Source organism: Phocoena phocoena, chromosome 6 (genome assembly GCF_963924675.1).
Source record: "Phocoena phocoena chromosome 6, mPhoPho1.1, whole genome shotgun sequence".
In the NCBI taxonomy this organism is placed as follows: domain Eukaryota; kingdom Metazoa; phylum Chordata; class Mammalia; order Artiodactyla; family Phocoenidae; genus Phocoena; species Phocoena phocoena.
The window spans coordinates 71,772,784-71,797,645 of NC_089224.1; positions in this window are offsets into that span (position 1 = coordinate 71,772,784).

Below are 24,862 nucleotides of genomic sequence, written 5' to 3' on the forward strand. Positions count from 1 at the left end.
TTCTGATTTGGCACACTGTAGGGTCCTATGAAAATGTGCTCTTGGGACAGAAGCCAGTGGATGCCATCTTTGCACTCTCCCTCTGCCTCACTCCAGGTGGCTGGTATCTCCCAGAAAGGAACTTGTACAACTTGTCTGGCACCCTGATTTTGTGACTACCACACAGGGGATACATCTACATCAACTGGCTCTGGTGGCCAGTGGGGCTTACCCTTGCAGTCCCATAGAACTCCATGTGTTTGCATACTTTAAAAGCTACTGCCCGAGGGTCTGGTTTCCAATTAGGTGCTGACTGAGATCCTCCCCTTTGGGACACTGACAGCTCTTGGCACTCTCCAGCTACTGGGACACACCAAAAATAAAAGTAGGCTGCTTGGACAATCACAGAGATTTGAGAAACAACAAAGATCTAGGGCAGGACTGAATGACAAGCTACCTACCCTACACAAGGTCACTCCTTTAAGACTGGGAGAAGTGGCTGTTTTATTTTATGCATAGAAACCAACACAGAGAGTCAAGAAAAAATGAAAAAACAGAGGAATATGTTCCAAATGGAAGAATAAGATAAAACCTCAGGAAAAGTCCTTAATGAAATGGAGGTAAATGATTTACCTGATAAAGAGTCCAAAGTAATGGTCATAAATATGCTCACTGAACTTGAGAGGAGAATGGATGAACACAGTGAAAACTATTAGACATGGAAAAGAAATTGAGGAAGACACTAGTAAATGGAAAGATATTCAGTGCTCATGGAAGAATTAATATTGTAAAAATGTCATACTACCCAAAGCAGTCTGCAGATTCAGTGCAATCCCTAGCAAAAGTCCAATGGCAATTTTCACAGAAATAGAACAAACAATCCTAAAATTTGTATGGAACCACAAAAGACACCAAATAGCCAAAGTAATCTTCAGAAAGAACAACAAAGCTAGCAGCATATTGCTTCCTCATTTCAAATTATATTACAAAACTATAATGATCGAAACAGTATGGTGGTATTGGCATAAAAACAGACACATAGATCAACGGAACAGGATAGAGAACACAGAAATAAACCCATGCGTGTATGGCCATTTATATTCTGACAAAGGAGCCAAGAATATACAATATGTAAAGGATAGTCTTTTAAATAAATGGTCTTGGGAAAACTGGATAGCACAAAAGAATGAAACTGGACCACTATGTAACACAATACTAACTTAAAATGTATAAAGGATTTGAAGATAAGACATAAAACTACTAGAAGAAAACATAGGTGGTAAGCTCCTTGTCATCTGTCTTGGCAATAATTTTTTGAATCAGACAACAAATGCAAAAAATAAGTGGAATTAAATCAAACTAAAAAGGTCTGCATAGCAAAGAAAACCATTAGTAAAATAAAAAGGCAACATTCTGCAAATCATATATCTGATAAGGGGTTAATATCCAAAATATATAAAGATCTCATACAACTCAACAGCAATAAAAACACACAATCTGATTAAAAATGGGCAGAATATCTGAAAAGACATTTTCCCAAAGAAGACATCCAGATAGCCAGTAGGTCCATGAAAACGTGCTTAATATCACTAGTCGTCAGGGAAATGCAAATCAAAACCACAATGAGATATCACTTCACCAGTTAGAATGGCCATTACCAAAAAGACAAGAAATTACAAGTCTTGGCAAGAATGTGGGTAAAGGGAACCCTTGGGCACTGTTGGTGAGAATGTAAATGAATGCAGCCACTATGAAAAGAAGTTTTCTCAAAAAATTAAAAATAGAATTACCATATGATCCAGCAATTCCACTTCTGGGCATATAACTGAAGGAAATAAAATCATTATCTCAAAAAGATATCTGCATGCCCATATTCATTGCAGTATTATTTATAAGAGCAAAGATGTGGAAACAACCTAAGTGTCCACTGATGGACTAATGGATAAAAGAAATGTGATACACACACACACACACACACACACACACACACACGTAACTGAATATTATTCAGCCATAAAAAGGAAAGAAATCTTGCCATTTGCAACAACATGAATGGACCTTGAGGGCATTATGCTAAGTGAAATAAGTCAGACAGAGAAAGACAAAACTGTATGATCCCACTTATATGTGGAACCTTAAAAAATAAAAAAAAGTATCTCATAGATACAGAGAACAGATCGGTGGTTGCCAGAGGTGGGGGTGGGAGGGTGGGTGAAATGGGTAAATGGGGTTAAAAGGTACAAACTTCCAGTCATAAGATATACGTCATGGCGATGTAATGTACAGCATGGTGACTACAGTTAATAATATTGTATTGCACGTTTGAAAGTTGCTAAGAAAATAGTTCTTAAAAGTTCTCACTGGGCTCCCCTGGTGGCGCAGTGGTTGAGAGTCCGCCTGCCGATGCAGGGGACGCGGGTTCGTGACCCGGTCCGGGAAGATCCCACATGCCGTGGAGCGGCTGGGCCCGTAAGCCATGGCCGCTGAGCCTGCGCGTCCGAGCCAAAGTTCTCACCACAAGAAAAACAATGTTTGTAACCATGTATCATGACAGATTTTAACTAGATTTATTGTGGTCACCATTTTGCAATATATACAAATATCAAATTATTATGCTATATACCTGAAACTAATATATGTCAATTATACCTCAAAAAATAGAATAATTTTAATTAGAAAAAAAGGAAAACTAGTACAATTAGAACAGACCCATTCAATCAGAATATGTATTTCTGCAATATCTCAAGATGATCTGTGAACACAGGAAAGTTTGAGATGCACTGCCATGGATGAGCACTTCTTTCCAGAGTGTGAGAAGCCTACCCTTGATTTATTGAGAGCCACTGCTGCAAACGTCATGTTGCTGAGGGATGCACACTGAGGAATTAGGCAAGCTGGTCCTTGGCTGGCTATTAACCAGGCAGAACCGAGGCAAGTTTGCGGCACTTTGGGTCAAAGAAACAACTAGTGAGCAGCTAGAGTGTTCTGATCCCCAGCCTGATCAGAGAGCTTGACAGACCCGGCTATTTGACTGAAGGTATGAATTGGGAATTTGTTTACAGGCTCCCAACACTGGCTCTCAGCAGTTAATGGGGCAAAACATTCTGCCTGTAGCTACTTTAACAACCCAGCCAGCTCGGCAGTAAGCTGTGCCTTGACACCATTTGTACTCATTGAGTCAAAGGGCTCTGTCCTTGTGACGGTTTTCCATGTCTGTTCTTTTCAATGAGCTGTATGATCAGCCAGTTTTGGCAGATGGACAAGTGTGAGTCTTATCCTTCTCTACTTCCCTTGGTACAGATTCAAATGTATCATTGGCTTCCTGATAACCTACTTTAGGTCAGGCACAGCACTAGTGCCTTCTGTGTTCATTATTTGGCAACTCAGTGTGGCTGTCCCCATTTCAAGGTGAGGGATCAGAGGATTCAAGTGGTTGATTGCCCTCTCAAGGCCCTGTAATTAGCCAGGTTTCCCGCTCCTAGTTTAGTTGTTTTCCTCCAACAGCAAAGCTGGCCCTGTCTGTTACTCTTCTATCCACATTCCAGCCTTCCAAAGTCCTCCTAGCCAGGTGGCATATCTTCCACCACCCCTACCCATTTATGTAGTTTTGAGCAGAGACTAGGTTGAACCTAGTACATTATACTAAATAAGTCTCCATCCATCTCTATCTAAATGAGTCTCAATCCATCCATTCCAGGAGATCGTTCAATGTCACAGTTACGTTCACAGGATATGAAGGGAGATTGCTGGATTCACGCCCTGGCTCTGTCACTTACTAGCTGTGAGATCTTAGGAAGCATGCTTAACCTCTCTGCGTCTCTGCTTCTCCATTTGTAAACTAACGATGATAATCATCTCTCCCTCCTAGGGATGCTGTGAGGATTAAATGATTTAAAATGATTAAAGCACTTAGGACAGCGCTTGTACATATTAGACACAATATATGTTGGTTATTATTATTCCTAAGCCAAAAACTTTGGATTCATCCTCGATGCCTCTTGCCCTACATCTGACCTATCACTAAATCGAGTTAACTTACCTCTTGAGTGGGTCCTCTTCCCTCCATGCCACCACTACCACACGAGGTTAGCTACCAATATCACTTGCCAAAAGAAATCTGCAAACCATTCTCCTGGACCCTCTCCAGTTGCTGCTTTACAAAGAAGCCAAAGTGGCATCTTAAAAATGCAAATCTGATCACATACTCTCTCGCTGAAACCTGCTGCTTTTTAGGTATATCTGGGAACTTTTAAGATCTGCAAGACCCTGCAAGTTCTGCCTCCCCCACCCCAATTTCTTCTCTCTCTCCCTGTCTCCCCTCCATCCAGTCTGGCCTCCCTTCAGTCCCCCACACTGGCCAAGCCTCCCTCCTCCTGTGTGGAACCTTTGCAGACGTGTCTCCCACTCCCACCCCCTGTGTCTGATTATCTCCTCCCTCAGCACAGCTGGAGTCACAATTTCACATTTGCTTTTGTGATTATTTGACTGACAGCTGTCTACCATTCCAGACTGTAAGCTCTATGAGGGCAGGAAGTGCATTTGCTTTTTCTCACCATTGTATCCTCCATACTTAGCACAGTTACTGGCATATAGTATTTGCTCAGTAATTTGTGTTTTAATGACTAAAAGAATGAATGAATGAATGAAAATACTGTGGCACAATTTTAGAGGCAGGACAAGTAAGGGTTGGTGCTTCCGATGGTTTGACTCCTGCTTGGGGGGAGGGAGGGTGAGGATTAAATTATGTTAGATCCAAAACTTCAAGTCAATGGCTGGATAACTGTTGATTTGATGCAACCTTTGCCCACGTGTCACAAACTATTTGGAAGCAGCTGAGCCACACAGGAGGAACAACCGGAAGTTGGTTCGGCATAGGTATCATCTCAAGATACAGAGGTCTTAAGGGTTATATAAAAACCAGAAGCTGGAAAATAGACTTTACACATTCTCACTACTTGACATCTATTATTTCTTTAGGGAATACTACCTAGAAAGATCTTATCCCCACCAAAATATATACCCCTTAGTTTGCTACTATCCCACTACTAGGTTAGATCTTATTCCCTCCTCCAGCTCGGTGGCAGTAAAACTCCATGATCCAGACCTCGAGAATGAAGACCCACCTATGCTGTTCCTACAGTATACAGTGTGAGGAAGTGGCCAGACATTTGAAGACCGCGGAGGGCTTCTTAGGGTTGACTGGAGCAACTTTACCTTTGATATCTATGCTAGAAAGGAAGCTGACTAATAGATATATCATCTGGGAATATTCAAGCTCTCTAAATCCTTCATGAGACTGGGAGAACATGAGGTCAGGCCTCCTCCAGAATTGATTTCAGGCCCTGCCCCATCCTGTAATATGTGTTCTCTGGGCTTCTGTTCATTATAGTTCGGGCTCTCTGTCTTGTAAGCTCCAAGAACACGGGGGTCCCATCCAGTGCTGAGAATTCCAGATACACATAGGTGCTTTAAAAATGTTGATAATGATGTCAACAGAAACAACACCAGTCTCCTTTTGTTGTCTCAGGCTAATTATCAGATAACTAAAATAGAATAGAGATGATGTTTATCTGTATCTAAGGGTTTCATAGCAAATACTCTCCAGGCAGCAAGCAGGATTTCTGACTCTGTGCTGGATTCCTCCTCTTCTCTCCTATATCTACCATTGAAAGACCTTATACCATAGTCACCAATCACTACGCAAAATCTGGAACATCCTTGCACCATGCACACTGGCCACTTCCTACTGCCTGTGCTAAACACTAATTCGGAGTAGCAAGCAGCCTGAGCCTGGGCCAAGATGGTGACTGTCCTTCCAAAAGACTCTAAGAAGAATAGCATAGAGCCGTGCTTCTCAAACTTAAGCAGAGAGCAGAGTCTGGAAAGCTTGTTCAAACACAGGTTCCTGCCACCCCACCCCAGAGTCTCTGATTCAGTACGTTCAAGGTGGAAGCTGAGAATTAACATTTCTAATAATGTAATAATTACATTTCTAGTAATGTAATAACCAGGTGATGCTGATGCTGTGGGTCCCACCTCGGGACCCAGCTTGGCCATTTACCATGTAACCTTGGATAAATTACTTAATCCCTCTAATCCCTACTTTCTTCATCTATAAAAAACAAGTAAGAAGAGCACCATGGGGCTTCCCTGGTGGCGCAGTGGTTGGGAGTCCGGCTGCCGATGCAGGGGACACGGGTTCGTGCCCCGGTCCGGGAAGATCCCACATGCCGCGGAGCGGCTGGGCCCGTGAGCCATGGCCGTGGAGCCTGTGCTCCGCAACGGGAGAGGCCGCAACAATGAGAGGCCCGCGTACCGAAAAAAAAAAAAAGAGCACCACGTCTGAGGATTAACCAAGATGATGCATGGTGATGTACATGGGTGCATACAAACTACCCCCTCCCTCGGCAAGAGAAGGGACACACCTTTCCCAGTCCCATGCTCTGCCCTGACTCTCTCAGGGCTACAGGATGCTTTTTGTGACTCTCCCTGGCAGGGCTGCTGTGGAACATTTGGGTGGTGGGCAGGGCACAGTGAATTCAGTCTCTGCCTGCCTCTCTCCAGAAGTGTCCTGCCTACAAGGGCTCCTCAGCCCACCTCACAGAGAGAGAACAAGGCTATTGCGTGACACTTCTGCAAGAACAGTATTCCACGTGGCTTGCTGCCCTGAGACCGAGAGATTAAACGACTCATCCCAAACACACAGCTCTTAATGGGGAGCTCCAGAGTTAGGACGACACATCATCTGACTCTTATATACTATGACTTGCCCTTAGAATCTTGGTCTATCAGTTTCCCACAGCTGCTGTAACAAATGACCACAACTTGGTGGCTTAAAACAATACACATTCATTCTCTTACTGTTCTGAGGTCAGAAAGTAGGTAGTGGGTCCCACAGGGTAGAAATCAAGGTGTTGGCAGGACCACCCTCCCCTCCTCTCTCTACGGGAGAATCTGTTTTCTGGCCTTCCAGTGTCTAGCACTGTATACCTTGCACTCCTTGGCTTGTGGCCCCTTCCTCCATCTTCAGAGTCAGCAGTAGCATCTTTAAATCTCTCTCTCTCTGCCGAGGTCATGATGTCACCTTCTTCTATTAGTAAAATCTCCCTCTACCTCCTTCTTATAAGGATACTTGGGCCCACTCTGATAATCAAGATAATCTCCCAAATCAAGATCTTCAATGACACCTGCAAAATCCCTTTTACCATATAACGTAACATTCACAGCTTCCAGGAATGAGGGCCTGAATGCCTCTGGGAGCCATCATTCAGCCTACCACACTCGGAGAGATCAGCTAACTCTGAGCCACCACTTTTTCATCAGTAAAACAGAAATAATAATATAGCCTCATGAGACTGTTGCTGTGAGACACACTTCAAATCACTAAAGAAACGTTTATTGGGTTGTTAAACACAAAAGAGAAGAAGGCAGCATTTATCTAACATTAATTCATTAACTCTATTCATTTACGCACCTTTTACTAAACACTATGTGTCAAGTACCATGCTAGACACAGGAGATGTAACAGAATGAGGAACCCCGCCTTTATGGGTTTTATAGTGTAATAGAAACAGATAAATGCTAGAGAAAAAGTGACCCGATGTGTCAACAGGGGCTATGAAAAGAAATCGGAGAGGAAATGCTCTACAGGGATATGATAGTAGCTGTTGTCAGTCCTCTGGGCAGGAAAAAGGAGTGGAAGGATAGAGTTGGAGAAAGGGGCCAGGAAGTGCCAGGAGTTTCTCCCACTTGGAGTCTTGGGTTGGAGACACTGGGGCGCAGTGTGAGAGATGAGCTAACAGTGCAGACCGGGGTCCAGTTGTGAATGGTCCTACGTGCCCTATAAGTGATCTGGATTTCATCACGTGCTCCAGGGAGGCACTGAAAAGTTTAAGCAGCACTTCCTCAATATCCCATCCCCTACAGTGATCCAGGGCTCCAAGCAGGAAATCCTGAAAGCTCTGGCCTCCTTATTCATATTTAAACATCAAACTTGGCCGAGTTCTCTGTGAAGTGGTACTGGTTTCTTTTTTTTTTTAACTTTTTAAAATAGTTTTACTGACATATAACTGACATACAAAAAACCTACACATATTTAATGTATACAATTTGATGAGTTTGGGCATATACATACACCCATGACACCGTCACCACATTCAAGGTAATAAACATATCCATCACCTCCAAGGTACTGGTTTCTTTAAGTACCTCCTGCCTTTCATTGAGACCTTTTGTGATTTATACTTTCAGAAGTTTACTTTTAGAGCCTCCTGATATAGTGAGCCAGCATCTCCCTTAGACTCCCTGTCAATCTCATTTTTAAAGCACTTGCTCTTAAAAATATTCTTATACCCCCTGGATCCCATTTAACCCCCTACTCTTTATGGTTCTTTTTATGAGAATGTCCAAAAGGTAGATTTTCTATATTAACTATTAGTGCCTTAGGTCGACCACAGTAATTCTGATTGCTCATGCAATATTTTTTTTCTAACCTGGGTGGTTTTTCTGAAAAGTGGGTTGATGAAAATTGTGATGTGAATTTAGTTGCGAACGCCTGCTCTCCTGGACGCATGGTCCCCAGTCTGCTCCATCCCTCCACTTTACCGCCAACGTAACACCCCTCCGTAATATGCTTTTGTCAACCAGTATTCTCTCCGTGAACTTCAATAAACTGGCAGTACATTTCTGTGCTGGAAAGACATTTTGCATTAAAAAATTGGACGCACAGCGGGCATTCTGCCTGGGGACCACATGTCTAGGAAAGCAGTCGTTTTTAACTAAGGATATTACAAGCCTAGATAGAATAGGGCTGGTGTACACTGAAGCACAAATGTCTAGCCTACTGGAAGCAAAATTACCGTACTGCGTGTTGGTAATTGACCTTGTCAACTAGCTTTCGGAACAACTCCAGCCTAATGCACACACTCACTTCTCGGGTTCTATAGCTGTTGTTTCTGGATCTCGTTACATTCTATTTGCAACCTGCATCTCTACCACTGCCTCTCGCCAGCATGCTCTGATTTGCTTGCCCTCTTTACCTTGTTTTTCCCATAGAGTTGATTAGCTTCTTTTTTTTTTACTTAATTTTTATTGGAGTATAGTTGCTTTACAACGCTGTTAGTTTCTACTGTACAGCAAAGTGAATCAACCATACGTATATCAATACATATATCCCCTCCCTTTTGGACTTCCTTCCCAGTCAGGTCACCACAGTGCATCAAGTAGGGTTCCCTGTGCTATACCGTATGTTCTCATTAGTTATCTATTTTATACTCAGTAGCAATAGTGTATACGTGTCAATCACGAACTCCCAATTCCTCCCCCCACCCCCCACCGTTTCCCCCTTGGTATCCATACATTTGTTCTCTACGTCTGTGTCTCTATTTCTGCTTTGCAAATAGGATCATCTACACCATTTTTCCAGATTCCACATACATGCGTTAATATACGATATATGTTTTTCTCTTTCTGACTTACTTCACTCTGTATGACAGTCTCTAGGTCCATCCACGTGTCTACAAATGACCCAATTTCGTTCTTTTTTATGGTCCATAGCATTGATTAGCTTCTAACCACACAAAATTTACTACTTGGTTGTATTTGTGATGTACACTCTATCTCCTGTGCTTCACCAGGGAAGAGACTTGTGTTTTGCCTACCGTTGTATCCCAAATTCCTGGAAGTGTGCCGGGCGTGTAGTAGTTGCTTAATAATTATTTTAAATGAATGAATGCATACGTTTCCATGGAGCTGTCAGCTTCCAGGTGACTCTTTTTTGCATTCCTAATTCCAAACACGTCAATTTATTTACCAAAACGTTTTGACCACATTATCACTTGGCAAATAGCGATCCAGGAGAGAGCCTGAAGCTCAGTCCTGTGGGAAAACTCTGGAAAATGGTGTAGATCACAGGCCTCAGAGTTATCTCACTGGAGGGACAATGGAGTCATGATCTTTACGCACCAAATCCCTGGCACTGGTTGAGGAAAACTCCGGGGTCAGTTCCCCGGTTCTCCTGACCTGCCACGTGCACCGGACAGAGCAGCCTTCCTGCACTGGAGAAACCCTCACACTGATACAAGCAGATACTCTCCCCTGGAAGTTGGTTTCCACACATTGATGTGGCCACAGGATGTGTGCAGGGCACCAGAAATGTCTGCTACAGTTCACAGGGAGAGCAGCAGGGGATGAGGCCAGCAGTGGAGGCAAGGGCCAAAATTTGAAGGCTCATGGATATCCTTCTTTGGAGCTTTATTCTGTATTGAGGGGACAGCACTGGAAGACTTCAGGTAGAAGAGCAGTATCAAATTCACATCTGAGGAAGACCATTCTGGTTAGAGTAGACAGAACAGGGGTGAGGTGGGTAGACCAGATAATGAGTCCCAGAGACCAGTTAGGAAGTTAAATCTATTACATGGGATAGGAAAGACTGGGTGAGAAGTCCCGTGGTGGTGCTGGAGATGGAGCTGAGAGATTGTGACGGATCAAATGTGGCGAAGGGTGGGGTTGAGCATCGGTTCCCTGTACTGGCTTTCCCGATCAGATGGTGGCGGCACCCACCTACATAGTGAGTATAGGAAGAATGTAGGTACTGGCGTGAGATGCTAAGTCTTGCTGGACATTTTGGGTTGGAAATACCTGTGAAGTGTCCAGGTGTAGAGTCTGTGGGCAAATGGATATAGGATTATTGAACTCAGAAGACAGATCTGGACTAGGAAAAGCTATTTAGGAATCTCCACTTTATAGAAGATGTTTGAAGACAAGGAAGCAGAAGAAATTCCAAGATAAATAACTAGAAGTTTACCATGTGAGATAAGTTGAATGTTACCGTCAACAACCTTCTGGTATCAAGTCCTTTGCCAACCTAGAGAAAGCATGGCTTCTATCATCTCTGAGTGTTGCTTTGCCTTTATTTCTCTCTACAATTTCCCTAAATGATTATCTTTCCCCCTCAACATAGCTGAATATGGAGAGGGGACAGACAAACTGTGGTTTGGGGAGAGCTGGGTAAACTGTCATTGTCAGCTTTTTCGTCTGTAAAAAAGGGATCTCCTGGGTGGACATCAGCTTGCCTGACAGTCAACTGAAGAAACTTTCTTGAGAGGTAGGCTTTCTGAAGTGCTCTCTCTCCTGAACACAAATAATATCAAACTCATGCTCTTACCTTACCAGGCACTTAGGCTGGTTGGTACAAGGACACTCCTCACTGCACCTTCCACAAGCATTGCCTCTGCTATAATGATGAGCCTTTAACATGCTAATGCGAGTTCATCATTTACCTGAGGCTCGTTACTCATTGAAAAGCATCTTTAAGGATGGGCACAAAATCCAAGTAAGCAGCTGCAATCGTTGCGATCGGAACCCTTGCAGCAAGTGACCTTCCTTCTGCATGGGTTTGTACATTAGAGTGTCGACAGATGCTTGACTTTTCTGCCAAACAGCCATCCTGGCCAAGAACAGGACGGCCCCTCCACTGGAATGTGTAGGTGATGACATTTCTTTCACCACGCTGGCATCTAAACCTGACACTCTATCTGGTAACAATGCATTGAGCTCCTGATCGTTTATGGCATGGAACTCGGCAGAATGGGCTGTGAACTCCTGCACTATATTTTACTCCATCAACTCTTGTTATACTTGTTCAGAGAGAGAACGCAGCCGCTCGATATTGAGCAGACCCAAAGAACAGCCACTGTCAAAATCCTGCCCGAGGCATCTGTATAAACACACAGAGCCATGCCGGGTGTCGTGCATTTTCCAAACATCTGCCAGTTCATCCCAACCAGCTTCCCTCTCACATCCTCAGGCCCTGTCAATGCTACCATCATTTCTTTAATCCCTCAAGTTCAAGTGCATGGATTTGACTCCTTGTTCTCGACCCATCTCCTGTATGCAGGAGCCGTCATTTATCAATAATAACAGTAACTGTATTTATTTGTGGCTTATTTTATGTCAAGCAGACTCTGTGCTGAGTCCTTTACCAAACTGAGTTGTTACAACTTTCTAGAGTTGACTATTTTTATTCCATTTTGTGGCTATGGAAACGAGGGTTAGAGATGGAGCCCCAGATCACACAGCTAGAAAGTGGCAGAGTTAGAATTTGGATCCAGCTTTCTCTGTCACTAAACTGTACTATATTCCCTCCTGTGGACATTAGTCATCTTATCTTCCCCTCCTTTATAAGGCATCTTGAAGTTTCCAAAACATCGTCACGAGGCATATCATTTGGCCCTCCAAATAGACCAGAGAACCAGGCAGGACGTGTTTCATCCCCACTGTCACAGAAGTAAATAAAACTCAGCGTTTACCCGAGTTGCTCAAAGCCACGCGTGCCTGAGCCTTGGACTCAAATCTTGACTCTTTTCACTATTCTCATAAATATCATGCTTTTCTTTTTTTCATAACAGCTATTCTTTCGAAATGACCAATGTATAAAATTTACTCGGAGGCCATTTTGGCCTACTAACTACAAAGACATTTCTACAGGGCTTTCCAAAACTGGAAGAGGAGATAATGAGTTCTCCATCCCTTTTAGTTTTTACTCAAATACTGGGCAGTCACTGAGCTAGAAACCATTGAGACAATTAAGCCTGATCCCTAGATAAGTTCCAAAATCCCCCTCTCCCTGAGATCCTGTGACTCTGTTTTCTCGATGATCTGGTTTGCAATAGCTCCAATTCCCTCACTCCTGGCTTTCTGAAGCCATCTGCTAGCTGACTTTTCAGACTGTCCCCCCAATTCAGCCAGTCTCCCCTGACCAGGGTGATCATCCACCAAAGGTGTTCTCATCAGTGACATTCTTCCTAAATCTTCCTTGGCTCACTTTAGCCAACCACACCCATTCGATACACCTCTGCCTTGATGTTCCACGATCTATATCCTCTATCCAAACTCAGTTTCTGCTTCAGTCAATCCAAACATTTGCCTGAGTCACAGAGATATCATGCCTAGCCCAGCTCCCCAGTCCTTTGCTTTCTGTGTTCCCCTCCTGAAATATGCTCCACTTTCCCCCCCACCCCCACCCTCCCCACCTAGCCACATCCGTTTTTTTGAGGCCCAAGTCAATCTTATTTCAGTACAACAAACAAATATTTAACGAATATCTCCCCCCAAAACACAAAACAAGTCTAGGAACAATCTTCTACTCATGCAGTGAAGCCATGAGGACCTAAAACTGAACGAGAAATGGTCCTGTCCTCAGGGAGGGGTACAAGAGGAACAAGCTGCCCTGGGCAACCATTAGGCTTTGAACACTTATTCTACATTGGCTGATGCTCTTGGTATTTTATGTGAGCTGATTCTGCCTGTCTCATGAAGGGTAGACATTAAGCCTTTTTCCCAAATAGCCTCCAGAAAATGTTAGGCAAGCGATAGTACAGGTTGCATGATTGAGATGTCCAGGGCTGCATATTTTGAACTCATCCCCGTATACATTCACACACACACACAGCTCACCAATTATTTGAATTTCCAGTGGAGCAGAAGGGGCACACGACATCTGACGTCAACCGGGCCTGGGATCAATCCCATCTCCAATATCTTCTGGGAAAATGAGTGCTACAAAACCAGGGTTAAAGGAGCAGAGCTCGGAATCTGACCTCCCGGGTTTACGTCCCAGCTGGGTGACTGTAATAGGTCCCTTCATATCTCATTGCCTCAACTTTCTCAACAGAAAAATGAGGATGATTAAAAAAAACCAAAAACAGCTGTACACAGAGCCCTCCTTTCCCCATGGGGTTATTACTGTGAGGACTGAGCTAACACACACAAAGCACTCAGGACAATTCCTAGCATACGCCATCAGTGAATAAGTGTTAGCTATTTGGATTATCACTAATTCAGTGAAACTGGACAGATTACTTAAATTTCCTGAGCCTCAGTTTCCTCTTTCAAATGAGAGCAGGGCTCACCTCCACAAGCTGGCTCTGAGAATTAAATGTAGAAGCATTGCGAAAGCACCCAGCTATCCCAGAAAAGGTCCCCTTATCTCCAGTCCAAGGCCCGGACTTCTAATCCCCAAACTACACACAACATTTTTCTCCTGCCTCTGCTCCTTTTAGCAGTTTTGCCTGCCCATCATTTGTGCTACTGTAGTTAAGTGCTTGTTTTTATCCCACAGAAAATGTTGGCTTCTTACAAATTCATCTTCAGGAAATTACAACCTAAATCAAGCTCAACGACTGCATAAGCAAAAAACCATTCAAGTTCCCCGAGCCCACGGGCAGCTTTTCCACAGCCCATCCCTGCCCATTTTGGCAAACTGTGAACAGCAGAGAGAGGAACCAGCCCTCTCCCTCTTCAGGAGGGCTTGGGGCCTCAGGCACATCACACCGTGTAAAATCTGGTTAAGACAAATATCGAGAGCAGCCTTGAAAGCAAAAAGGAGTCAAAGCAGGTCAGACAGCCGCCAGAGGGAGTTTGGGAAGGGGGGGAGAGCCTGACTCACCAGCTCTGCCTGTTGGCATCACAGCGAGTTTCCAGGGAGCGTCAGGCTTCCCGAGTCCTGGACACCGAGCCCTACCTCACCGCCTGGTGGCTGCAAGCCTAAGCTGTAGGCTAGTCTCTAAAGGTCCAGGACCCCCGAACGTGGGGCCTGTTCCCTAGAAATGATGCTGAAGGGCCCCTCCCCTCCCCCAGGACAGTGATGTAACTAGAGCAGGAAGATGCAGTGGCCCCTGCGGAGACCCTGAGGGTCGGCCTGAGGTGGGCTCAGCCATGAAGGGTGGAGGTCAGGCCCAGGGGAGGAGAGGTTACATCACTTGTGCAAGTTTACACAGGTAGCCCAAGAGAACCCTGGGATTCACATCTAGGACAGCCAGTTCCGGACACAAGCACCTCACCTGTTCCTGCCTCTCCCCTCTCTGAGCGGGGAGAGGACATCACATGCTCATCAAGGGCTCAGTGGCAAAGAGAGGAATCCTGAAGTGGGGGTGAGAGGCGCAGGCACTCTACGGTAGTGCCAGGTGAGGTGCCAGCCCCGGATCTCACGCTCTGGACAGAGTCTAAAGGTCTTATCGGACACAAACCATGCGGAAGGAGGCTGGTAGGCAGGGAAACACTTGGGACTCCCCATCTCCGACGCCCAGGGCTTCTGAGGTCTCTCCCCTCTCAACACGAACTCCCCCGCCCGTACACAGAACACACGCACCCTCACGACATACAGCCCTGCACCCACTTCCGCTGTCATCTGCTTATGTGTGCCACCGTCACTGAGACAGAGAGGAAACTTTGCAATTTATCCTGATACCAGCCGAGGAAGGAAGCTAAGTCCGTTCCGGGCCACTCACCTAAAGGAGAAGCCGGTCGTCCAAGCGCAGCGCCTACCCCGCCGCGGGGCCCAGAATCCCACGCTCTGCACCTGAACGGGTGAAACCCTGCTTCTCGGGAGAAGCCTGTGTGCCTTCCCAAACTTCTACCTCAGCAGCCATAGCTCTGGAATTTTCCACAGCTACGCGCAGGGAAAGCTGCCTTTGCTCTCGTATTGGGAGGCTGGCTCCCAGGGGCTGCTAATTACGTATGGAAATGACCTTGCGTGCGTGGGTTGCGTCTCGCAGCTGAATTGCTTTGAGAGGTCATAGTTCTCCATCTCCATGGTCATTAATTTCAGTTGCCTCATTGCCACCGACCTGTGCAGCCAGTACATTCTTCGAGTCCCCTCGGGGGAGGGGCGAGGGGTGGAAAAGGCACAATTCGGGATCCAATGAGCCCAGGGTTTGGGTGATGTTCAGAGAGAGAATATTTTGACGCCTGACTTCCTTATTTGGTCAAATGAAGATGATAGCCCCCACCCTACCTTATTAATTTGAGGTTTAGTGAGGTAACATATTCAAAGTACCTGATAATTACAACTACCATCCTGTCATCCACTGTGAGAGGTGCTTTCAGGTCTGTTTTCTCACTTGATCCCCACCACATTCTGTGAGAAAGAAAATATTATCCACAGTACACAGAAGAGGAATGTCAGGGAAATATGTGACTTGATTAATGTCAGGCAGCTGGAGGAGGAAGCCAAAATCAAACCCAGGTGGGGATGACTCCAAAATTTGCGCATTTATCCAAAACAATGCTTCCTACCACGCTGGCACTCCACGGTAGGCACACAGCAAACTTTGGTTCCCTGCTTTATTTCCATACTTGAGTCTTTCCAAAAGCACAGTTTGGTCACTCTCAACAAAACATATGGCAGCCTAGCCCTATGAATTGGGAGATTGGGATTAGACGTATATACACTAATATGTATAAAACAGATAACGAATAAGAACCTGCTGTATAAAAAATAAATAAAATAAAATTCAAGACAAACAAACACACACAAAAAAACATATGGCAGCCTGACTCATCAAATGCTTCCCCGGTCACTAAGGGACTGAGGTGTTCTGGGTGCCATGCTCCATTCAGACTTGTCACTAGACAAACGAAACCATCTCTTAGAAGGCAGCATCCCCTGCCCGAGGATGGGGAGCATTGAGGATGACCCAATGAAAGACTAAATTGCCAGTTACCTGCTCAGGTGCAGGTGAAGCCCTAGGCCTTGGAAGGCCACTTCTTTCTCTTTCCAGGAGATTCTCTTTCTCTTAATTAGCAGTTAGGCTGCCACTTAGCACCAGCAGGCAGGGCTTGAGGAAAGACTAAGGAAGGGCGAGGAAAGACAAAGACAGCACTTTGGATGTGTTGATGCAGAGCAAGAGAAGGAGAGTAATTTGAGGATGTTCCCTCCCATGGGCACTGGAGCTGGGGAAGGGACAGCAGTGGTGCCTTGAAGGGTTTAAGAGCAAGAGTTGTTTTTGTTTTGTTTTGTTTTACGTTTGTTGACTTAAGTTTTTCATTTTAATTTTTTAAAATTTTTATACAATTTTTGAAGGTTACTTTCCATTTACAGTTACTACAAAATCTTGGCTATATTTCCCATGTTGTGCAATACATCCTGGAACCTATCTCACACCCAGTAGTTTGTATCTCCCACTCCCCTACCCCTATATTGCCCCTCCTCCCACCACTGGTAACCACTAGTTTGTTCTCTACATCTGTGAGTCTGTTTCTTTTTCATTATATTCACTAGTTTGTTATATTTTTTTCGATTCCACATATAAGAGATATCATACAGTACGTGTCCTTATTTGTCCAACTTATTTCACTTAGCATAATGCCCTCCAAGTCCATCCATGTTGCTGCAAATGGCAAAATTTCATTCTTTTTTATGCTGAGTGGTATTCCATTGTATATATTGGGGTGTGTGTGTGTGTGTGTGTGTGTGTGTGTGTGTGTGTATATATCTCACACCTTCTTCATCCATTGATCTGTTGATAGACACTTAGGCTACTTCCACATCTTGGCAATTGTAAATAACACTGCCTATGAACATTGGGGTGCATATATCTATTTGTATCAGTGTTTGGGTTTTTTTTTGGATATGTACCTAGGAGTGGAATTGCTGGGTCATATGGTAGCTCTATTTTTAGTTTTTTGAGAAACTTCCATGTTTTCCACAGTGGCTGCACCAATTTACATTAAAAAAAAAAAAAGCACGTTTTAAAAGCGGTTATTTAGGGAGGCTCTTTGGGTAACCATAGCAATGAAAGTACAGGACAACAAGTCTCATCTTTGTGCCTGTGTTCAGGACTTCCACCATCACAGAAAACATTTAGATCATATTAAGCTCCTTGGGAAGGACTTTGGGTTTTAACCGATTCACATGCTAGGACCCTTGTTTAGTTCAAAAGTGTCAGGAAGGTTCAGCGGGCCACACCGCTGACAGTTTCCCCTGCCATCTTCATCACCCCCAAAGTGAAGGGGAATGACGCAGCCCTTATGGCCTGATAGCTCCCCTGCTCACTCACTGACTTACGGGAAGCTCTAGTCAACAACCTGTTCTTTCAAGTCACTTTCTCAGTAAGTGTCTCCCAAGCATGACCTGCCTCAGGTAATGAGCCATGTTTTCCAAAAGGTAAACATGTTATTTTCTCAAATTATGATCACTTACTTCCAGCGCTGGGTATTGAACCCCACATATCCCCTCACCATGAACACATCACATTCTGTACAGTTTCTCCCATGAGTAGTGCCTCTGCAGGCACAAATGGTGGGAACACTGGGGGATAAAATCTTACCTCGGAGGAGGAGAGGGTTGGAGTGCCCAAAAGAACCTGCAGCGAGCCTAGGCTCACTTACAAGGAGAGCAGACAGCCCACTAATTAGAGAGACCGTCAAGACACTTTGCACTCCTCCGATGGGCAAGAAATGGATTCCTACCCACTGTACACTGCTTACGGGAAAGTGCTCATGGCTTCCCTCACCCACACATTCAACAATAGGCTTTGTAAATTTATTTTGTTTAAATGCAGATAATAATCACACTCATGCCTCTTGTCTTCTCTTGTGTCTGATCTTGGAACCAACTGTGCAGTGCCTTTTTAATTTTAGCATCCCTAACTAGGAAAAGAGTGACTTTTCACTAACATAAAGACAGTGCAAAATTCTCTTAATTGAGGAGAAGAGATACAGGAAACAATCCATCTGTACTAGATTTTCATATAAATTGAGGGACCAGAGAGAGGCTACTATAATTCTGGTTGTAAGCTATTTCTGAGGAGACAGTTTATTTCGGTTGTGGACAGCAGTTAAGAGGTATAGAAAATCCCTTTGCAGAGTTCCAACCAATTATTTTATTCATTCAAAAAAAAAATGGGGGGATTCCTCTTAAAAGCTTCTAGCCTAGCGGACAAAATAAGCTGCTTGTATAATATCAATTTGATAAGCAGAATTGCCTTTTAATAAATGGTGGCCATTGTATGAGAAAATAAATTTGGAAGGTATATTCAATCATTGGGTAAATCTGCTTAGAGCAGTATGCCAGCTCAAAGTTCATTTGTTTACACAGTGAATTCCTTTTTGATACCCTTACCTCAGCAAGTGGTTTGGAGGAGACATGCACTCAGTTCTTTCTTTTTATAAATAGCAAAGCTACTTGGAACTCCAAAAGGGGAAATGAATTGATACCAGGGAAATATTGCAGAAAGAGCATGGCTCAGACTCGAACAGACCTGAGTCACAGCCCAACTCTGTCACTCACCTAGTTGAGCGAATTTATGCAAAATTGTTCATCTCTCTGAGTCTTGGTTTCTCATTCACAAAAGGGGCTGTTGTCTGGCTTAAACATTACATATTACAGATACATACAGTATTTGTAATACGGTAGGTGTCGGTGAATGGGAGCTCGTGTGATTGCTACATCACTACTCTACTCAGGTGTGTTGGCCAAGACTTCACTTAGCATACATTTTTTTAGCAGCCTGACTATGGTCAGGGCCCAAACTGCAGGGAAAAACTAAAAGGATCAACTCTTAATTCCTTGCTCTTCGGACGGCATGCAGGCTGAGGGAAACTAAACATTTGCGAGTGTGTTGGATCCACATTTTACGATCCATCTTTTGGCAGGAGTGCCAGCCTCCGGGGGTGCCAGAGTAGCATTTCATAGCATCTGCACAAACCACACAGAAGAACGCTAGCGCCTGAAAATGAAAAAGCAATGGGATCAGGAAGGATGAGTCTCGTCAATCAGAAAAGCCTGTGGGGGAGGAAAAGTGGAAATCACTGAGAGGACGAGATAGAGAAGCAGTAGCCCCAGACACCCCCAGGCTGTGGAAACAGAACTCTGCTTTGAGCTGCATGATGTTCACTCTGCCTTTGTAACTTCTAATGGAAAGGAAAAACAGTGTTCCATCTGCCAGATGTCTCCATTTTCACAAGCTTCATCCGCTTACTCATTTATCTCCATTAGCACAGGAGGTCTCCCAAGACTCAGTTTAACAAACTGGCTCCCCAAGATGGTTGGTGCTCTTTGGACCCATCCCCAAAGGCAGAGAATCCTGAGGGTTTTAGTTAAAATCAAGTATTGCCCTTCTAGGGAATAAACTCATCGTGTAGACGTGTGCGTGCGTGTGTGTGTGTGTGTGTGTGTGTGTGTGTGGCAAAATGTATTGTATGTAACCTAAAATTTACTATTTTAACTGTTATTAGCGTACAGTTTTACAGCATTAATTACATTCACATCGTAGTGCAACCCTTATCACTATCCATCACCAGAACTTTTTCATCTTCCCCAGCTGAAACTCTGCACCCGTTAAGCAATAACTCCCCACTTCTCCGCTTCCCCCAGCTCCTGGCAACCTCCATTTTACATTCTGTCCCTTTGAAGTTGACTACTCTAGGTATGGCGTATAAATGGAATCATGCAATATTTGTCATTTTGTGACTGGGTTATTTCACTTAGCACGTGTCTTCAAGTTTCATCATTGTTGTGGCATGTGTCAGAATTTCCTTCCTTTTTAAGGCTAAATAATTGTGTAGACTTTTAAGTGAAGATATTGCAGGCTCAGTTGATGGCCTCATATTCTGAACTTTGCTATAAAACTTCACACTTCATGAGGCCTTAAAAACTGAATTATTTCATTAGTATATAACTGGTTGAAAGTATTACTGTGCATTTATTGTAGCTGGTGGAAACTAATAAATATATGGCTTTCTTTTCATGAAAACTGTCTGCACACAGTGGTATCTTAAGTTGGAAACTAGTTGTTGGCATCCTTGCAAAGAGATAGTATTATTTGATTAGCACTTCTGGTTGTGGAAACATTCAGGAAAGTCACATTCTATGAGACCTGGCATCTGAGTGATAAGAGGTCTACAAATAATTCAGTAACACAAGGTTGCTCACTGAAATAACCAGATCAAAGACCAAATGGCTGATTTCTCATCCAATGTCCCTCTTATTTTCTCTTACTAACCACCCTTGCTAAAAAGCTGTTTTAAACTCACATCATAATCTACTTACGTGTTTATTAGTTTACTGGGCTTATATATTTATTTGCTTAAATATTACTGACTCTAATCAGTAAAAGAAATATTACAAGGTACCAAAGAAAGCAAAGCATTTTAGCTGGAGACATGAAGCTCTTCTAGCCACGTAAGCCTAAAACATATTGCTATGTGAGTCTCAACCATGTTTGGTAGCTACGGAGGATGTAATCAATGTTTACCTATTCTGGGTGATTTCATAAAGTTTATTTATAACTTAGACTTGTTAATACAAACACATTCTGCAATGTCAGCAAGAGGTGGAGCAGGCGGGCTAAGGCACTTACTTGTGCTTGTAAACTTCTAAATTTACAAGTATTAATTTTTAAGATGTGTCTTCAACTGCTGAGACATCATTCCTCCCCACGAGACCCTACTGCCTCAGTGTCCTTTGAACTATTATAAGATGAGATGAGAAAGAAACTAAAAGGGGGGTGAAAAAATTTTGATGACAGGAGAAAGATAATTTGGACATGATAATAATGGATGAAGACACCAGAAGGGAGAGCTTGGAGGCTGAGGTGGAGAACAAAAATATTGACCCCGGAGTCTGTGCTAAAGTGATTTTTCCTAAGAATTTTGTATATCACGCCTGTCATAAACATTCAGCTTCATTGTACAATGAAAACAGATGACAAGAGTTTACTGCTCCAACAACCAAAAAAAAAGCAACTTGACTACGTCCTTGGAATCTGGTTTCTCTGCTTTCAAATGTGCAGTGGAACTCTTGTGCCTGCAAGGGCTGGGGGCAGTTGTTTATGTAACTCATTGGACGTCTACATAAATATGAAAAACGGGACAGGTTTCTCTATTCTCATCTGTTCTAAAGCCAGAGTTGGCTCTCAAGTTAAGAGGCGTGCAGACTGGAGAGAGATGCACAGTTTAGCTGTCTTATGCTAATTCTCTTACATAAGCTTCTCTAGGTTATGAGATTTTCTCCATTTTGTTTCCAAATGGTAGGAGGAAAAGACATGTTTTAAGAGTCACTTATCAGGGAAGAAAAATGCTTCCGAAGGTTTTAGGTTGGGGAGAACTTTTATAGATCCGAGGATGGTGGGAGATGTGAAGAAAGGACTAAAGACAGACTGGTGGAGAAATATCCTGAGGAAAGATTAAGAGCATTAGGTGGAGAGAATAGCCAAGAAAAAAGATTAACTTCCTCAGAGACAGACGACTGGTGAACATTCAAGAAGATAGGAATTTTGACATTGAACAAAAAGGATGCTGGGGAAACAGTATCTTATCAGAAAATTAGGTAGTGAGGTCATATTCTGAGAAAGAATGGGGAAAGAATGGTGGGACTGAGTCTTGGGAAGGTTGGACCAGCCCAGATGAGGAATGCAAGAGGGAGCTAAACAGATGAATGAAGGGATGACCAAGCAGTCTAGGGCACCACCTGGGTAAGCTAGACTCATAATGGGGCATAAGAAGGTTGTGTCTGGAGTGGGTACTTGAAATCTCAGAGATGGGGCAATTCCAAGCGATGATTATATCTAAGGTGGCACTTTGTCAGCACCAACAGAAGCCATAATAGTTGAGCAGATCAAGGAAGTGCAAGGCCAAGCTGTCAGTGCCACCTACTGGCTTACGGAAGCCAATGAGGAGCAAATCAGATACAGAGGAGAGTTCAAAATGTTCACAGTAATAACTGAATAACCCTTGCTTGACCTAGCCATGCATCATCTGTAATTACAAAGGAGACTTTGGGTGTAGGTGTGGGATAACTTGCAGAGCCATCTAAATAGCAGTTGATTTAGCAGACCAAGGTATATTTAGTCTAAAATCCTACCCTAGCATTGACTCTAATATATCATGAAGATTAAAGTGGACAGCTGTCAGGAGTTGGGAGACCCAAACCACTGTCTCAGTTCCTATAGGCATGGACGCCAAGGCAAAGGAACGGTCTTTGCCTCTAGGTCTAGCAGAGTCCAGCGTATGCCCTTGTTCTTTGTTTCAGACTTTAACCTAGACTGTCCAAGAGGTCAAAGACATGTGGCCAGCATTTGCATTATATCTCTTAAAAATCGTTCTACTCAAAAATCTTTGAGAAGCCAAGAACAGGGCCTATTTAATTTCTATATCTCTAAATCTCACCTAGTACCTGGCATATAGATGTTCAGAAAATATCATGGAATGAATGAGTGAATGAATGAGTGAGTGAGCTGTGCTATGATCCTACATTTCTCTAGAATACACTTTCTTTGGGTTTAGGAGCCTCTGTAACCCTCTCCCATTCCTGTTCCACTCAGCACACATCTTGTGAAAGACACATAGCTGTCATCTAACTCTGTAAACACAAATTGTTCTCGTCAGCCATGATCTACTAGGCATGATCTACTTCTTCCTACTTGGTCCACCCTGGATCCTCTGCTCTTTATCTGGCTGATGCCTGGACTGATGACTGCTCCGTTGGCTGTGCCTTGCACAACAAAAGTGGAAGAGATTTCAGCAAGGGCAACAATTAAGAGGGGAATGGGGGAGTCTGAAAAAAATAAAAAAAGAAGGCTGCAGAACTATAATGGCTGTGTTGAGTGAGACAGTCGCATCTTGATGTCACCACTCCTACTAGACAGAAGCCCCAGGTTTTTTCTGCCTCAGGACTGCTGATTACCAAGAGTACACCTAGTCCATTCTAACACCTTTGCGTGATTAGTAGAAGGCGAACCTTACAGAGGCAGAGGCTGTCCAGCTCGGTGGGATGAACATGGGGGGGGGGTGGATTTCCACCTCCACTTGACCATTTGAGAAGGCACCTTGCACAGTGAACAACCTGTGCCTTTACATTCTTTGCCCCCTCTTGTTCCTCACTCTTTAGGGGCTAGGACTTCTGGGAGTCACTCCTGGGCTAAGAACCACAGTCCCATTCTGAAGGTTATGTATCAGATTTCCGGTCCACACTGTACCTTGGCAACTATTAGAAGGCACAGAAGAACAGAGTCCAAGATGTGCAGCGTGTTGCCACTGTTTGTTAGATGCTTGCATTGCTCTGAGTATGTGCTTTTCCCCATTAGTTAACAAAACCGATAGAATAACTCTCTGTGAGAGGCTTTTTCTGCCATGTAAGGGCAAATTCTGGTTGCCTCTTCATTTTCACTTTTGTGGTTTAGTGCTAGCAAGTGGAAGATTTATGTAGGTAAGGTTTACCTTACCCAACTCTGCTAGTTCAGTAAAGCTATGGAAAAAGGCAGAGGGGTAGACTTCCCTACACTCCTCACCAGTCAGGTCCAAGTTTCCAGGGCTTTTTTGCAAGGCAACTACAATAAATCAGGCAGTGAACCTTGGAGTCTGCGTAACACCCCTCGATCAAACCGAGGGTCTTGCTCCCTCACTCTTCTGGCCGGATCTCAGATGAACAATGTTCAGACAGGCTTAGGGGCTGTGAACGTTGGGGCTGATGTGGGAGGCAAGTGAGGGTTGTGACTCTACTGAAATCTGAACCTATATTTTCTGGGCACGATCAGTTTCCAAATCACACAAAGTGGCTCTTTGAAAGAGCAGACTGGCTGCTGAAGTCATGCAAGGTCTCTTCTCTCTGTGTTGTCTCCATCGCTTTGGGGCAGCCACAGAGGGAGCTGGCTGCTCTCAGACTGACAGCCCAGACAGCACTGCCATGCAGAAATGTGATAAACAACTAGATTTTGTTCCCCAGGAGAATACGTCGATGAGCACGGCCTCTGCCAGATCTGTGAAGCCTTGTGTGCCAAGTGCCGGGGGCCAACCCAGGAAGACTGCACTGGCTGCCCCAGCACAAGGTGAGTGACCTTTCTTGTATCTCCTGGGGTTGGGAGTTCATGAGATGCAGGAGGGAGAGAGGAGGTGCTTACCACCTAGAAGCACCCCTTGGGCCTACAGGAAAAAGAATCAAACTCCTTCCCCTGACACAGAAACCTGCTGTGGTCTGGCCCAATGTCAGAGGTCTGTAGTGTCCTCCCCCTATGATGCCCCGTAACCACTGTGAGAATCGGTTCCCTGGACACTACAGGGGCTTTCTCATCAGTGAAGGTGGTGGTGGCTTTGATGCCTAGAACTC